The 17,234-nt window shown below is 43.2% G+C and overlaps 1 protein-coding gene and 1 long non-coding RNA gene across 2 annotated transcripts in view; one reads left to right on the top strand and one right to left on the bottom strand.

The window, feature by feature from the left end:
* Positions 1-17,234, bottom strand: part of PGBD5 (piggyBac transposable element derived 5) — a 481,443-nt gene that overhangs the window by 46,318 nt on the left and 417,891 nt on the right. The window lies entirely within an intron of this gene.
* LOC138680593 (uncharacterized) lies at positions 10,527-15,422 on the top strand. Its single transcript, XR_011321675.1, has 3 exons — positions 10,527-10,637; positions 14,896-15,208; positions 15,297-15,422. It is a non-coding gene; the product is annotated as an uncharacterized lncRNA (long non-coding RNA).

Raw genomic sequence — 17,234 nt, forward strand, 5'->3', positions numbered from 1 at the left:
ACTGTCCTCTTCTTACTGTGCCCTCACACTGTTCGTCCACCCTGCCCCTTCTCTATATTGATCCCCACCCACCAGTCTCTGTACTGTGCTCTTTCAAACTTTCCCCTCATTCTGTACTTCACTTTTCCCATACTGTCCTCTTATACTTCTCCCATACTGTGACTCCCCAGGTTCCTGGTTATCACAGTGGCATTGCTTTCCACATGCGAAGAGTGATGTCATGCTTGGAAGCGAGGAAGGATCTCTCCTATCAGGTAACCACAAGCATACAACATGTTCATACTCCAGGCCAGAAGGGGGAGCTCTGATCCAGCTTGTGGGTGGCACCCCTAAATATATTCTGGTCTGTAGGGAAAGTGACTTGAGTTCAGTCAGTGAGTGCCAGACAGCAGACTGGAGCAGTCTCAGGCAGAGAGGAAGGAGAGGGGATGTGCAGCCACGAGAAATGCTGCAGCTCCTGGAAGAAGATAGAACAGAAAAGAGAACAAGCTGTAGTGAGCATGTAGGGGAAGTGGAGCGCAAGAGAGTGAAGGACTGGGGAGTTAGCTGCGACTGGGCTACCTCCCTACTGAAGGCAGACACCGGTAGCCGGAAGACCGAGGTTGTGTGGGACCCCACGTCTTACAGCAGAAACCGGCAGGACAGCTGGATTACAAGTCACCTGTCCACCCTTACACCTGAGGACACAGTAGCGCATAGGGCCCGGGTCATGACAGAGACCCTGTAAAAAGACTCAAGCGACATATCATACGGGTAGTGTCCTACCAACTTGGAGGACGGAGAGAACACATGAGGACCTTGTGAGAGGCTTAAGGCAGCAAGGGACTCCACCACAACGCTAGAAGGAAGGCTTCTAAACCACCTGATAAGGGGGACGCTCAACTCGCTTACAAGCTACTATTGACACCTGTGATCCGGTACCCTGGACTGTGGCTGCCTGAATTCATCAGTAAACCAGGTAAAGAGATTGCAAACCTGCCTCCTCCGTTTCTTGCTATACCACCCACCATCTTCATATATACATCGGGAGCCCTGGGGACCCAGCTTCACCTGTGGGAAGCCATACCATCTTAGCTGCCATAACATCACCCCAGTGGACACCTTTAAACAGCGTCGATCATCCCTGACTGAGAACCACAGGTGGCGCCATGTTGTGAGTTCCGTTCTGGAGCTCTCTCCTGTGGTTGCTAATGGTATGTTTGCGAGTTCTGCCCTTGGGTTCCCTCTGGTGGTTTAGAGTGGAACTGCTGCTCCGTTAGGTGGCTGTAGCAGCTGCCTTCACTAATCGCCTTGCCTGGGTTTGTTAATTAAACCTGCTCTGGGCTTTAGTCCATTCCTGCTGTCAATGTTCTTGGTTGGATTTGATTCTTCCCTTGGATTTCTCATATGGCCAGTCCTTGTCTGCAAAAGATAAGTTTTGCTAGTTTGTTTGTCCATTTGTTTTGACTCTATTGCTTTGCATTTTGTCTCTTTGTCCAGCTTGTCACTATGTCTTATTTAGGCTAGCTGGAAGCTCTGGGAAAGCAGATTTGCCCCTCCACACCGTGAGTCGGTGTGGAGTTCATTTTTGTAAACTTGGCGTGGATTTTGTAGTTTTTAATACTGACCGCACAGTTTCCTTTGCTCTCTGTCTATGTTTAGTATTGGCCTCCCCTTTGCTGAATTCTAATTTCATTTCTGTGTTTGTCATTTCCCTCTCCTTTCACAGTCAATATTTGTGGGGGGCTGTCTTTCCTTTTGGGGGTTTCTCTGAGGCAAGATAGGTTTCTATTTCCTTCTCTAGGGGTAGTTATATGTTATGAAAGGTAATTCAGTACCACAATGAACATAGAGGTCAGCGCACATACAGTGACCTGGCAATAACCCAAAAAACAAGAACGAGCTCTGAGACGTGGGAACTCTGTTGACCGCAATCCCTAATCCTCTCCAAACCACACTAAAGGCAGCCGTGGATTGCGCCTAACGCTCCCTATGCAACTCGGCACGGCCTGAGAAACTAGCTAGCCTGAAGATAGAAAATAAGCCTACCTTGCCTCAGAGAAATACCCCAAAGGAAAAGGCAGCCCCCACATATAATGACTGTGAGTTAAGATGAAAAGACTAACGTAGAGATGAAATAGATTTAGCAAAGTGAGGCCCAACTTTCTGAACAGAGCGAGGATAGGAAAGGTAACTTTGCGGTCAACACAAAACCCTACAAAAACCACGCAAAGGGGGCAAAAAGACCCTCCGTACCGAACTAACGGCATGGAGGTACACCCTCTGCGTCCCAGAGCTTCCAGCAAGCAGTAAAAAACAAATTGACAAGCTGGACAGAAAAAAACAGCAACAAAATAGCAAAGAGGAACTTAGCTATGCAGAGCAGCAGGCCACAGGAATGATCCAGGAGGAAACAGGTCCAATACTAGAACATTGACTGGAGGCCAGGATCAAAGCACTAGGTGGAGTTAAATAGAGCAGCACCTAACGACTTCACCACATCACCTGAGGAAGGAAACTCAGAAGCCGCAGTACCACTTTCCTCCACCAACGGAAGCTCACAGAGAGAACCAGCCGAAGTACCACTTGTGACCACAGGAGGGAGCTCTGCCACAGAATTCACAACAGTTATATCTTAGGCTGTGACGAGGTGTCTAGGGAGTGTCAGGAACATCCCACGGCTATTTCTAGTTGTGTTGTTAGGATTAGGGACTGCGGTCAGTAGAGATACCACCTTCTCAGAGCTGTTCCATGTTGCGTTTTAGCCACCAGGTCATTTCAGTGTGGCCTCTTAACCACCAGGTCATATTAGTGTCACAAACAAACTCTATTCCTAAAAACCCCCTTTAAGGACATTCCCTTTTACTTGGGCACCCAGGGCCATGGACTGTGTCGCCACCACGTGACATCCCCTTTAAGTACCGGACCAGGTACCGAGTACCCCATGGCCCTGGCGGACATTCCAATACCATCCCCTTGCACTATTCCCTCTAATACCTTCCCCTCATACTGTCACTCCCATACTGTTCCCTCCTACTTTTCTCAATAATATCCCATCACGCATTTTTCTTTTATACTGTCACGTCACACTATTCTCCTTACCCTATCTAATAGTCTGTGAAAATCATTATGCACTTGGATGCTGTCTGAGAGCTTTTTTTTTTTTTCATGAGCCCATAAACTAACTTTGCAGATTATGATCCAACACACAGATCAAGATCAGATTTGTTTCACAGACATTAGAATGGCTCCATTCACCATTACATGTATGAGTGCCATCTGTGAAAAAGCACATCACTTATATCATAAATACTGACAAGTGAATGAAGCACTTACAGAAATTACAGGAGTTTGCAAAGATGAATGTAACTGTGTTGACCGTGGCAGAAAGTGGCCAGAAGATAGTGACATCTGGTTACATTAACTGATTAGAACTGCTTCACCATGTTATTAAACAGTGCAGGTTTTCCTTGCTCTGTCATTGCAAGGGTTAATCAGTTTGGTTGATCTCCTGGAGCTCTCCTTCCTGAATTGTCTCAGGTGTTCTGTGTTGACCACTCCCCTATGTATATATACTAGCCACTGGCACTTGGGAATTGCTAGTGATAGTTCAACTTCCTGGTTTGATGGTGAAGGAGTGTTTGGAGTCGGCAATTGGAGAGTTTTTCAGGAGATTGCTGACTAGAGTTGGAATGCGTTTTATCTTCATCCTCTCCCATTTGCTTTCCCCTTCCTATATCTCCTCTGTTTCCCACTCTGTTGTTTTGTGAATGTATTTGTATGATTGTAGTTTTCTTTTATCCTGTTTACCCTCTTCTGTCTGATTGATGTTTTTCTATAGACTTCAGAGAAGGGATCAGATAAGGGTGGGAAAAGGATTAGATAAAGGTTACATACAGAGGTGTGAGACCATAGTGTCGCCACCTTTTGGGGTAATCTGGGGGAAAGGCATATACTATGGCGCCCCTAGTTCGAGGGATCGGTTAGGTACTCACAGTCCCTTGTCACTATGTGAAAATGCATGTATCAGACTAAACTCCAACAAAGCAGCAACTGAATACATTAATGTTCTGAGATACCGGGGTGTGTGGAAGTGGGCCCTTTAAGGACTTAGGAGATTATGTCACTCAGGAAAATCAGGCTGCTTTAAGACTCATCGTGGTGTTGGCAGATATGCAACAGCTACAGACTTATTTGTGTGCAGGAGGAGTTTACACTTTTCTGACAGTAGACGACAATGTTTTTACTGTTAAATGCTTAGTTGAATGTAATGCATATACTTGTTGTACTTTGGTTTCACTTTCTCTCTGGTAAAAGATCCTTTAGACTTCCTGTTAAGCTGTATTAAGAAGCTGATGCATGTACCTTTTGTCCCGTGTAGATAAAAGTTGAATTACCCCATATAATCTACTCTCACAAGTTTCTTCTGTGACCAAACTATGCAACACATCAAAATGCACTGACCAAAAGGAAAGGAAGATGAAATCAGCCTTGATGACAGGAGTGATGTGTAATACTACCAATGCCCCTTTTAGGGCCCGCACCAGAAAACTGAGTAACAGAACAAAGATGATACTTGGAATGAAATATCTTTAGCATGACTGAAGCACGAATGCCATTTTTGAGTATCCAGCATCTGTCTTAGAGACCACCCCGTTAGTCTACCCTTAAAGGGAACCTGTCAGCTGGATTGTGCTGAGTAACCTACAGTGACTGTCAGGTTGGCGCCGTTATACTGATTAAAATTATACCTGCGTTGTTGATATCTATTTTGTGGTTGTAGTTTAATCTTTATTTTCAGTTTTGAGTTAATGATGTGCTTGTGCTTCGGGATGGGCCTGTAGGGGTGTCTTCATGTGGTGCTCGAATTAGGTATTCATCAGTATGGCTTTCTGACAGGTCACTGATCTGTCAGTGACCTGCCCCCTATTTTACATAATAAATATTATACATATTGAAAAAATAAATAAATAAAATCACCTTCTGCAGACAGGCGCCTGCACTACAGCATGATCACATCTATAATGTGTATTTAATTTTTTTTAAGGTATACATTAATTAAAGAAAAAAAAAATCAGTCTGAAAATGGCGCTGACTGCGCCTGCACGGTAGTAGCTATCAGCAATCTGACAGATGATATTGCATAGGCGCCGGTTGCGCCATCTTGAAGGAGGCAATTTTTTTCTGTAGAAAGATGGTGCCTGCACAGTAGCCACCATTAGATCACCAATAAATACTACTGTGCAGGTGCGGCCAGCACAATTTTCAAACTGATTTTTTTTAATGAATTAATGTACACCCTCAAAAAAATGATTAAATACACATTATATATGTGACCATGCTGCAGCATAGGCATTGCCAATGATGCCTGACTGCAGGTGATTTTTTCTTCTTAAATAAATATAATATTCATGATGTAAAATAGAGGGCAGTTCACTGAGGGATCATTGATCTGTCATAAGCCATACTGATTAATAACTAATCAGAGCACCACATGTCAACACCCCCCCCCCCCCCTTCCCCAACAGGCCGCCCCAGAGCAGGAGCATATCATTAATTCAAAACTGAAAACAAAGATTAAACAACCACAAGACAGATTTCATCAACCCAGGTATCATTTTAATAAGAATAACTGCGACAACCTAACATTGTCTGTAGGTTACTCAGCTCAATCCTGCTGACAGGTTCTCTTTAAATAGGAGAGATTCCCATGAGCTCTCTTAGACTATGTGCACATGTTGCAGATTTTGTTGCAGATCTGCAGCGTTTTATCCACAGCGGATGTACGCAGAGTCAAAACTGCAGCGTTTACTGACTGTGGGAACATACCCTTAGAAATCCGTGTGAAATGCAATATCTGTTTATTTTTCAAAAAATGTAAAAAAAAAAAATTGCATGGGCTCTTGCGTAATTTTTCATACCCAGCAGAGGGAAAACTGACGGTTGAGGGCCCATCTTAATATTTTGGGAAGGAGCCAATAGCCATAAAGGTTCCCAGACTATTAATATCAGCTCACAGCTGTTTGCTTATCCTTTACTGGCTAGTTTACAGGGAATCACCAGAAAAAAAGTGACATGGGGGTCCCCCTATGAAATCGAACCAGCAAAGGCTAGGCAGATAGTTGTGGGCTGATATTAATAGCCTGGGAAGGGGCCATGTATATTGCCACCCCTCCACGCTAAAAACATTAGCTCTCAGCCGCCCCAGAAATGGTGCATCTTACAAAAATAAAATTAACCAACACAAATACTCCCTTGTCCACCGTAGTCCATTTACCATTTACCAAGTATTCAGACCCCTTAAAATTTTTCATTGCAGCCATTTGGTAAATTCAAAAAAGTTATTTTTTTCACATCAATGTACACTCTGCACCCCATCTTGACTGAAAAAAACAGAAATATAGAAATTTAATAAAAAAGAAAAACTGAAATATCACATGGTTATAAGTATTCAGACCCTTTGCTCAGACACTCATATTTAAGTCACATGCTGTCCATTTTCTTGTGATCCTCCTTGAGATGGTTCTACTCCTTCATTGGAGTCAAGCTGTGTTTAATTAAACTCATAGGACTTGATTTGAAAAGGCACATACCTGTCTATATAACACACCTGTCTATATAAGACCTCACAGCTCACAGTGCATGTCCGAACAAATGAGAATCATTGTCATGACACAAGATGTGGTTTTCCTCCCATCCTGGTCAGGTAGGGATTAACCTTGTTTGGTTCAGGGAGGACTATTTAGGTCTGCTGCTGGCCTGGTTCTGTGTCAGTGATACTTTTGCTTACCAGGTTTGAGTTGTTGACCCAAGTTATTGTTCTGATATCATTGTGCCTGTGTGTGCTTGTGTATCCAGTGTATGACCCGGCTTTAAACTCTGTTTATGCCTCTTGATTCAGTACCACTCTATACTCTCTAGTTCTGATCCCTGGCTCTGTCTTTGACCATTCTCTGTCTTGTTTTTGTGTCCTGTGCTCACATCTGGCTACCAACCTCGGCTTGTCCCCCGCCATCCTTCTGTCTCGTCCCTGGCTACTGCTCGCCTTCCCAGCTTCTGACCTCGGCTTGCCTGACTACGTACCCAGCGTTCACCTAGCTGTTTAGCTGTTAGTTCTCATCTGTTCTCAGAGTTTGGCTCTGCCCCCCGGCGCCTTCCTGACCATCACGTAATCTGCCAAGTCCTGTTCTGCTTTTCCTCGAGCACTTCGGTGTCTGTGCATTCCCTGGCTGTCCTACGTTTCACATGTGGCGATCCATTGGAAGACACACAGTGTGAGTGTGTTTCTACAATTATGAAGTCAAAGGAACTGGCCAAGGAGCTCGGAGACAGAATTGTGGCAAGGCACAGATCTGGCCAAGGTTACAAAACAAGTTCTGCAGTACTCAAGGTTTTTAAGAGCACAGTGGCCTCCATAATCCTTAAATGGAAGAAATTTGGAACCACCAGAAGTTTTCCTAGACCTGGCCATCCAGCCAAACTGAGCAATCGTGGGAGAAGAGCCTTGGTGAGAGAGGTAAAGAACAACCTCAAGATCATTGTGGCTGAACTCCATAGATGCAGTAGGGAGATGGGAGAAAGTTCCACAAAGTCAACTATTACTGTCCACCAGTCGGGCATTTATGACGGAGTGGCCCGAAAGAAGCCTCTTCTCAGTGCAAAACAAATGAAAGCCCACATAGAGTTTGCTAAAAAAAAAACACACGAAGGACTCCAAGACTATGAGAAATAAGATTCTCTGGTCTGATGAGACGAATAGAGACCTTTTGGTGATAATTTTAAGCAGCATGTGTGGAGAAAACCAGGCACTGCTCATCACCTGCCCAATACAATCCTAACAGTGAAACATGGTGGTGGCAGCATCATGTTATGGGGGTGTTTTTCAGCTGCAGGGACAGGATGACTGGTTGTCATTGAAGGAAACATGACCCTAAGCACATAGCTAAAATAACAAAGGAGTGGCTTCAGAACAACTCTGTGACCATTCTTGACTGGCCCAGCCAGGACCCTGACCTAAACCCAATTAAGCATCTCTGGAGACACCTGAAAATGGCTGTCCACCAACGTTCACCATCCAAGCTGAGGGAACTGGAGAGGATCTGCAAGGAAGAATGGCAGAGGATCCCCAAATCCAGGTGTGAAAAACTTGTTGCATCATTCCCAAGAAGACTCATGGCTGTACTAGCTCACAAGGGTGCTTCTACTCAATACTAAGCAAAGGGTCTGAATACTTACGACCATGTGATATTTCAGTTTTTCTTTTTTAATAAATTTGCAAAAATTACTACATTTCTGTTTTTTTTAATGAGAAAAAAATATGAACTTTTAGAATTTACCAAATGGCTGCAATGAAACAAAGAGTGAAAAATGTAAAGGGGTATGAATACTTTCCATACCCACTGTAAACACACTGCCCATCTCCCACCACTCATCATACAGCACCAGTATCTTAGCAAAAGTCATCACAAAAGTGGTAGTGGAAATGCGATGATTTATTGAACTGTGACTGAAGTTTGCCAACTGAGTAAAAATGGTCAGGAACACAAATCTGAATGTGCTACGTTTGTGCCGAATTTCAGATTGACGAACGTTTTCCGAAAAAGTTCACTCTTCTGTAATGATTACCGTATATGTTCGAGTATAAGCTGAGTTTTTCAGCACATTTTTCATGCTGCAAAAGCCGCCCTTCGTCTTATACACGCTTGAGGGTCCCACAAGATGGAGGGGGAGAGGCAGCGTCGGAGCAGCGGGTCAAAGGAGGCAGTAGCAGGCGGCTGCGGCTAAAACCTGTGCCAGCTGCTACAGAGAAATGAATATTCACTGCGCTGGTAGTGTGTGCACTGTGTATACATTCTGTACATATTGTGTGTATATAAAAAAAGTAATAAACACACCAGCGCTTACTGGACCAGAATAGAACCCCTTGCAGCCGGACTCAAAACAGGTAAACGCCACCCCTGATATAAACAGTGAATAGAAAAAAATAGAGACCGCGCATAGGGAGGACACTGGAAAAGGGAGGAATGTGGCAAAACTACGAATACAAGGTCATAGAATGGTCCCAAGGAATCCCCTAAATCGTTGAAAGCCCCCTAAACAGGTAAACAGTCACCAGAGATTGGTCCAGGCAAAATGACTAATGAGATAGTACGAGCATATAAGCAGCAACGCTCCGGACTCACATGGACAAGCAAGGCCCACAACCATATATCATAACCATACCTGTAACTTCTGTGTGTCACATGGGGGAGTAGTAGATGTGCCAGGCAGTATGGCTGTGTACCAGGTCGTAATGGGCCCAATGCAGAGCTGAGCGTGGCGCTGCAAGGTGAAATGTCCACCGTCAGATGTGGAGATATGGTGAGGGTCTGCAGATATCCGGTGCGGTGCTGCACGCGGGGGAAGCAGGGAGGCTGCCTAGAGCCAGGGAGAGCCCCGGCCGGTGGCGTCCCTGGATACGAGCGCAAGCAAGATGGCCGACAAAGGACTGAGCGTGTGACGTCACCGCTGGAGAACTACGGAGCGGCACTAGGGACAAGGTTGAAACCAACGCGTTTCAAAGGAACAGCGTCCTTCTTCGTCAGGGTTACCCGGCACCGGTGGCTCCGAAGAATATATGCTCAATCCCTGTCAATCATACAGAAAAGAGGCCCTGCCCCCCCGCCCCATGTAATGGATAATGGAAACGTGCCTTCATAAATCTGCAGTATAGCAACTGGTAGTATGTGCGATAATGACCGCTGGGGATTAACTGCAAGACCTAAAGAGAAGCTGTGGGGGCGATATATAATCTGCCAGTTATGCAGCCAAGCAATATGCAAATGTAGAAATATAAAATATATATAATATATAAATATATAGAGAAAAGGGGGGGTTCCGACTCCATCAATGACAAAACATAGTGGGTATAAGGTGCAGATGTGACACAATAATATGAATGTAAAAACTAAAACTATTTTAATAATTTAATAAATAAAAAGATGGGATGATAGGCATAATACAGCTAAAATGCGTGACATAGGAATAAAAACAACATCAATAAAAGAGGACAAATATAAAAGATAGGAAACATACATATATCACTAGTTAAAAAGCATATAATTCTAGCCCATAATTTAGGCCCTTAGGTGCAAGACAGTCCAAGGTAAAAATCCATTTGGATTTAACCTTGGACATGACCTGTATTAGATTGCCTCCTCTCACGCTTTGGAGGATTTTTTGGATCCCCAGAAAGCATACATTTTTAGTAGACTTGTTGTGTTTTTCGCAAAAATGGCGTGAGAGAGGATGACCAGAGAAACCCTTTCAAATATTCATCAAGTGTTCCTTAATTCGGACCATTAGGGGTCTCTTAGTGCAGCCCACATACAATTTTTTGCATGGGCACTCAATAAGGTAGATAACCCTTGTGGTGGAACATGTAATGCATTCCTTGATCCTGAACTCCTTCACAGAATCTGAGTCTGTGAATGTAGAATAACACGTCTTGTTAAAGGAAGTATTTCTACACCCAAAGCAATTGCCACAGGGCGTAAATCCAGACCTGACGTGTGTCTGGGTGCCAGGACGTGATTCACGGTTAACAGATGGTTTAATGGTGGGAGCAACAAGGCTACCTAAAGAGCGAGCCTTCCTGAATATGAACCTGGGGACATTCGGTAAGTAACCCCCTATTATTTTGTCCCCTTGTAAAATGGACCAATGCTTGCGGATAATGGACCTGAACTTTGGATAGTCCGCATGAAATTGTGTAATGAAGGGTAATGCGTGTATCTGATCAGGCATGTTCATAGCAGCTGGATTAGCGACTTTAACTCTATGTAGCAGGGAGTTTCTTGAAGTGTCCCTGACCACCTGTTCAGCTCGTGTGTATATACTTTATGTGCAGCGTGGGTACATACTGTATATATGTGCATTGTGTATATGTACTGTATAAGTGTGTGCAATATGTGTGGCTATATATGCAAATGTTTATTGGTGTACACCACACACGTATACACCAGAAATGTCAGCTGTAGAAGCATGCACCACAAAAATGTTTTTGTATGGGGGAAATTTCATGCAGGTTTTTGACTATGTTCATGTGAAATACAGCCATAAACTGACTCCCATTGTTTTCAATGTGATATCTGAATTTTGTCATAAAGATTTTTTAACCCCTTAGTGACAGACAATTTGATACTTAAAGGGGTTGTCCACTACTTTCAGTTAACCCCCCAATGTATCCCCCCGGGGCCCCTAATGAATTGTGTAAATACCTTCCATTGTCGTTTTCGCCTGTGAGTGGCGCTATGCTGGTGGCTGAGTCTAGGTCACGTGAGCCCCAGGCTGCAGCCGCCGCTAATTTCACCCGATGTCACTGTTCTATAGGGGAGATCATCGTGGGACACTCGTTATTAATTGGACTACGGCGGACAGGTAGTATACGGTTTATTATTTTACGTTTTTTGCAGGCGCTGAAGTATGGTAAGTATGATTAAATTAAGAGTGTTAAAATACTTTTTTCTGGGTGTGTCTTTTATTTTTTTTAACTCTTTCACTACTCTAGGATTAATAATGGATAGGCGTCATATTGACGCCTCTCCATTATTAACCCGGCTTAATGTCACCTTACAATAGCAAGGTGACATTAACTCCTTAATACCTTATATCCCACTGCTACACGGGAGTGGGAAGAGAGGGGTTAAGTGCCGGAATTGGCACATCTCACAGATGCGCCATTTCTGGGGCGGCTGCGGACTGGTATTTGTAGCCTTGGGGGGCAATATCCGTGGCTATGAATATCACCCTGCAGCTGTCTGCATAGCCTTTCTGGCTATAAAATATAGGGGGACCCCACGTCATTTTTTAATAGCCAGTAAAGGCTACGTAGACAGCTGCGGGCTGATATTCATAGCAGGCTACAAATATTTGCCCCCGGCCATCGGCTTTCCCCCTCTGGCGCAGAAAACTGCACGGGAGCACACGCCATTTTTTTTTTCGTTTTTTTTAAGTGAACCATATTGTTAATTAACCCCTTTCTGCCAGCTGATGGAATACTACGTCAGCTGGCAGTATCCCCCGCTTTGAGGTGGGCTTCGGCGGTGAGCCCACTTCAAAGCCGCAACATGTCAGCTGTTTTCAATACAACAAAAAAATATACATGATCGCTAAACGGTGTAGCGAGAGAAAAAAAATCAAAAGCCAAAATTATGTTTTTTTGGTCGCTGCGACATTAAAATACCGATCAAAAGAACGTATCTGCACAAAAGTGGTATCATTAAAAATGTCAGCTCGGGACGCAAAAAATTAGCCCACACCCAACCTGATATCTCAGAAAATATAGACGCTACGTGTATTGGAAAAAGGCACATTTGTTTTTTTAGCAAAGTTTGGAATTTTTTTTCACCACGTAGATAAAAAAAAAACCTAGACATGTTTGGTGTCTATGAACTCGTAATCACCTGAAGAATCATAATGGCAGGTCAGTACTATGCTGTGTGCACACGTTGCAGATTTGGGTGCAGAATTTTCTGCACAAAATCTGCATCTCCTTGCAGAAAACACAGCTGCGTTTTTGATGCATTTTTTCATGGTTTTTGCGCGGTATTGATGCGGGTTTTTTGTGCGGTTTTGATGCAGTTCTTGGTGCGTTTTTGGTGCGGTTTTGATTCAGTTTTTGCTGCAGTATTTGGTGCGGTTTTTTGCGTGGTTTTGAATCAGGTTTTTGATGCTTTTTTTATGCAGTTTTTGGTGAAGTTTTGACGCAGTTTTTAGTGCAGTTTTGATGCAGTTTTTGGTGCGGTTTTGATGCAGTTTTTGGTGTGGTTTTGATGAAGTTTTTGGTGCGGTTTTGATGCAGTTTTTGATGCAGTTCTTGGTGCGGTTTTGATGCTGTGTTTTTGATGCAGTTTTTCCTGTGGTTTTTGTGCAATTTTGATGCAGTTTTTGGTGCGGTTTTATACAGTTTTTGGTGTGGTTTTGATGCAGTTTTTGATGCAGTTCTTGCTACGGTTTTGATGCAGTTCTTGGTGCGGTTTTGATGCAGTTTTTGATGCAGTCCTTGGTGCAATTTTGATGCAGTTTTGGTGCAGTTTTTGGTGCGGTTTTGATGCGTTTTTGATGCAGTTTTTGGTGCGGTTTTTAAGCAGTATTTGGTGCGGTTTTGATGCAGTTTTTGGTGCGGTTTTGATGCAGCTTTTGGTGCGGTTTTGATGCAGTTTTTGATGCAGTTCTTGCTACGGTTTTGATGCAGTTCTTGGTGCGGTTTTGATGCAGTTTTTGATGCAGTCCTTGGTGCAGTTTTGATGCAGTTTTAGTGCAGTTTTTGGTGCGGTTTTGATGCGTTTTTGATGCGGTTTTTAAGCAGTATTTGGTGCGGTTTTGATGCAGTTTTTGGTGCAGTTTTGATGCAGCTTTTGGTGCGGTTTTGATGCAGTTTTTGGTGGGGTTTTGATACAGTTTTCGGTGCGGTTTTGATGCAGTTTTTGCTGTGGTTTTGATGCAGTTTTGATGCATTTATGGTGGAGTTTTTGCGCGGTTTTGATGCATTTTTTATTTTTTTTGGTGCGGTATTTGCGCAGTTATTGTGCATTTTTGTATGCATTTTTGAAAGCTAAACAAAGATGTGTTATTAAACAAAAATAAAATTTGTGATGTCATTATTGTCCAACCTCCTCTTTTACATTTGTCCAACCCACACTTAATTACACACACATAGACAGATGATAGATGAAATGGATAGACAGCTCTACATATAAATAGATCTATAGATGCATACATCTATCTCTTCATATATCTATCTATATATATATATCAGTTTGTGCCGAACTGCAGCATTTCTCAGACCCACATCCAAAGCAAAACTGCAGATCTTTTTTACATCTGCGGTTTTGCAGCGGATGTGCCCAACTCAATGAAAGTCTAAGGATGCAGAAACGCTGCAGTTCGGCACAAAAGAAGTGACATGCTGCAGGAAAAAAAGCTGCATTTCGGTGCGGCTTTTTCCGCAGTGTGTGCACAACAAGTCTGCGGCTCCCATAGACTTACATAGGCTGTTGTTCACTACACTGCGGATTTGATGCAATTCCGTACTGCAAAAAACCCTGCGGATCTGGAATCAAATCCGCAAGGTGTGCACACAGCCTTAGCATTTAGTGAACCTAGCAATAAAGCCAAGCAAAAAACAAGTGTGGGATTTGCACTTTTTTTGCAATTTCATCGCACTTTGAATTTTTTTCACATTTTCTGTTACACGACATGGTAAAACCAATAGTGTCGTTCAAAAGTAGAACTTGTCCCGCAAAAGATAAGCCCTCACATGGCCATATTGACGGAAACATTATGGCTCTGGAAAGAAGGGTAGCGATAAACAAAAAAAGCTCCAGGGGTGAAGGGGTTTAGAAACATGGATATGGACATATCTATGTAAATAGACATAGATATATAGATACATATTTATCTGTTATCTATCTTTCTATCTGTGTGTAATGGAGTGTGGGTTGGACAAATGTAAAAGAGGAGGTTGGACAGAAATGACATCACAAATCTTTTTGAAGATAGAGGAGGGAGGGTTTGGGTGTGTTTTGGAGTTGGTGTGGTAGGTTCAAGCTTAGTGGCCAGTGCAATGCATCATGGAACTTGTAGTATTAGAGCACAATAACTCAGGAGAAAGGAAGTTGTTGATTAACCCCTTGATAGCTGGATCCAGCACTGAAGATGCTACAGCAAGATAAAAGGTAATATTTCTAAAATAAACACAGTGGATGTTTTCAGTGGAACATAATAGCAAGATTTATGAAAAACATATATATATTGTAGTGGACAACTTCTTTAATGACCAAGCCAATTTTTACAATTCTGACCATTGTCACTTTATGAGGTTATAGCTTTGGAACACTTCAACATATCCCACTGATTCTGATACTGTTTTTCCAGTGATCTCAATAAAGACATGGAGAAATGGGAAAAGGAGATTTGTGATAAGAAGATCAAGAAATATCAGAGGGATCTGACGGATTATGAATAGAATAGGATTTTTAGATGGCAATTCAAAAAGGAGTCCGTAAAAAGATCACGGCCACGAGAGTCATCCTTCAGCTCGGCATCATCTGTGTTGGAACATAATGCATCTGGAAATGAGCGTGAAGTATATCATTCTACTAAATACAATACACGTAATGGTGGGAACAGGAAACCAGCCGATTTTTTTACAAAAGGTTTCAAAAAAGGAAAAAATGACCATCTCAAGGTAATAAATCTGTCGAACCATGAGTTATCTGATATTCAAATCTCAGTTCTTGAAAAAGGTCTAACTTTTTCTCCTTCCAAATATCCAGACCCCTTTATAGCCATCAAGGACTTACATCTTTTTTCAAGGAAAGTAATTTTGCAGAGGTTACATTCTAAATCTGGTACTGAAGAAACATCTCTATCTGACATGGAGAGGGAGGCCTTGGATAACCTTGAGGCATTGGTGGAAGAGAGTGAGTATTCCTTGGCAAACCAGAGCTTTCCCCTGTCTCTTATAAATAAATCCACAAAATTTCCTCCACTGAGTATTTGTCAAGCAGTGGAGGTGTATACTAGATTGGTTACGGAAGATATTGAAAAATTGTGCCACAGTGGGTATGGGGCCAGTAACTGCAGTGGGGAGGAACGAGAGGCCATCTTCAGTTTACAAAATTTGAATGATGTTGTAACAACTCTGCTGGCATCACGGAATGGCCTCACATCTCTCACACAATCTTACCCACTGCTCCAGGCCATGATGTGGTTTCTGTTTCATGCCAGCTCCATGTTCTTCTGGTGATCCCATTCAGCAGGTTAAAATCATCATATCCTTGCTGCGTGGTGACCCACAGGATTGGGCATTTTCCCTGGAATCTGGCAATCCTGCTTTGCTTAATGTTGATTCTTTCTTTCAAGCATTGGGGTTATTGTATGATGAGCCTAATTCTGTGGATCAAGCTGAGAAGATCTTGTTGGCCCTGTGTCAGGGTCAAGAAGCGGCAGAATAGTATTGCCGGAAATTTAGAAAATGGTCTGTACTGACTAAATGGAATGAGGATGCCTTGGCGGCAATTTTCAGAAAGGGTCTTTCTGAATCCGTTAAAGATGTTATGGTGGGGTTCCCCACGCCTGCTGGTCTGAGTGATTCTATGTCTCTGGCCATTCAGATTGATCGGCGCTTGCGCGAGCGCAGAGTTGTGCACACTGTGGTGTTGTCCACCGAGAGGAGCACTGAGCCTATGCAGTGTGATAGGATTTTGTCTAGAGCTGAGCGTCAAGAATTTAGGCGTCAGAATAGGTTGTGTTTTTACTGCGGCGATTCTGCTCATGTTATTTCTGATTGCCCTAAGCGTACAAAGAGAATCGCTAGTTCTGTTACCATCAGTACTGTACAACCAAAATTTCTGTTATCTGTGACCTTGATCTGCTCATTATCGTCATTTTCTGTCATGGCATTTGTGGATTCAGGCGCCGCTCTGAATGTAATGGACTTAGAATTTGCCAGACGTTGTGGTTTCCCCTTGCAGCCTTTGCAGAACCCTATTCCTTTAAGGGGGATTGTTGCTACACCGTTGGCTAAAAATAAACCTCAGTTTTGGACACAGCTGACCATGCGCATGGCGCCAGCCCATCAGGAAGATTGTCATTTACTGGTGTTGCATAATTTGCATGATGATATTGTGCTGGGTTTTCCATGGTTACAGCTACATAATCCGGTGTTAGATTGGAAATCCACGTCTGTGACTAGTTGTGGTTGTCAGGGGGTTCATGATCACGTTCCTTTGATGTCGATTTCCTCTTCCCCCTCTTCTGAAATTCCTGAGTTTTTGTCAGATTTCCAGGATGTATTTGATGAGCCTAAATCCAGTTCCCTTCCACCACATAGGGACTATGATTGTGCTATTGACTTGATTCCAGGTTGTAAGTTCCCTAAGGGTCGACTTTTCAACCTGTCTGTGCCTGAACATGCCGCCATGCGGAGCTATATTAAGGAGTCTTTGGAGAAGGGGCAGATTCGGCCATCTTCTTCAAGATTGGGAGCAGGTTTTTTTTTTTGTTGCCAAGAAGGATGGCTCCTTGAGACCGTGTATTGATTATCGCTTCTTGAATAAGATCACGGTCAAATTTCAATACCCTTTGCCTTTTCTTACTGATTTGTTTGCTAGGATTAAGGGGGCTAGCTGGTTTACTAAGATTGACCTTCGAGGGGCATATAATCTTATTCGTATTAAACAGGGTGACGAGTGGAAAACTGCATTTAATAC

This window comes from Ranitomeya imitator, chromosome 5, assembly GCF_032444005.1.
Source record: "Ranitomeya imitator isolate aRanImi1 chromosome 5, aRanImi1.pri, whole genome shotgun sequence".
NCBI classification, from domain to species: Eukaryota; Metazoa; Chordata; class Amphibia; order Anura; family Dendrobatidae; genus Ranitomeya; species Ranitomeya imitator.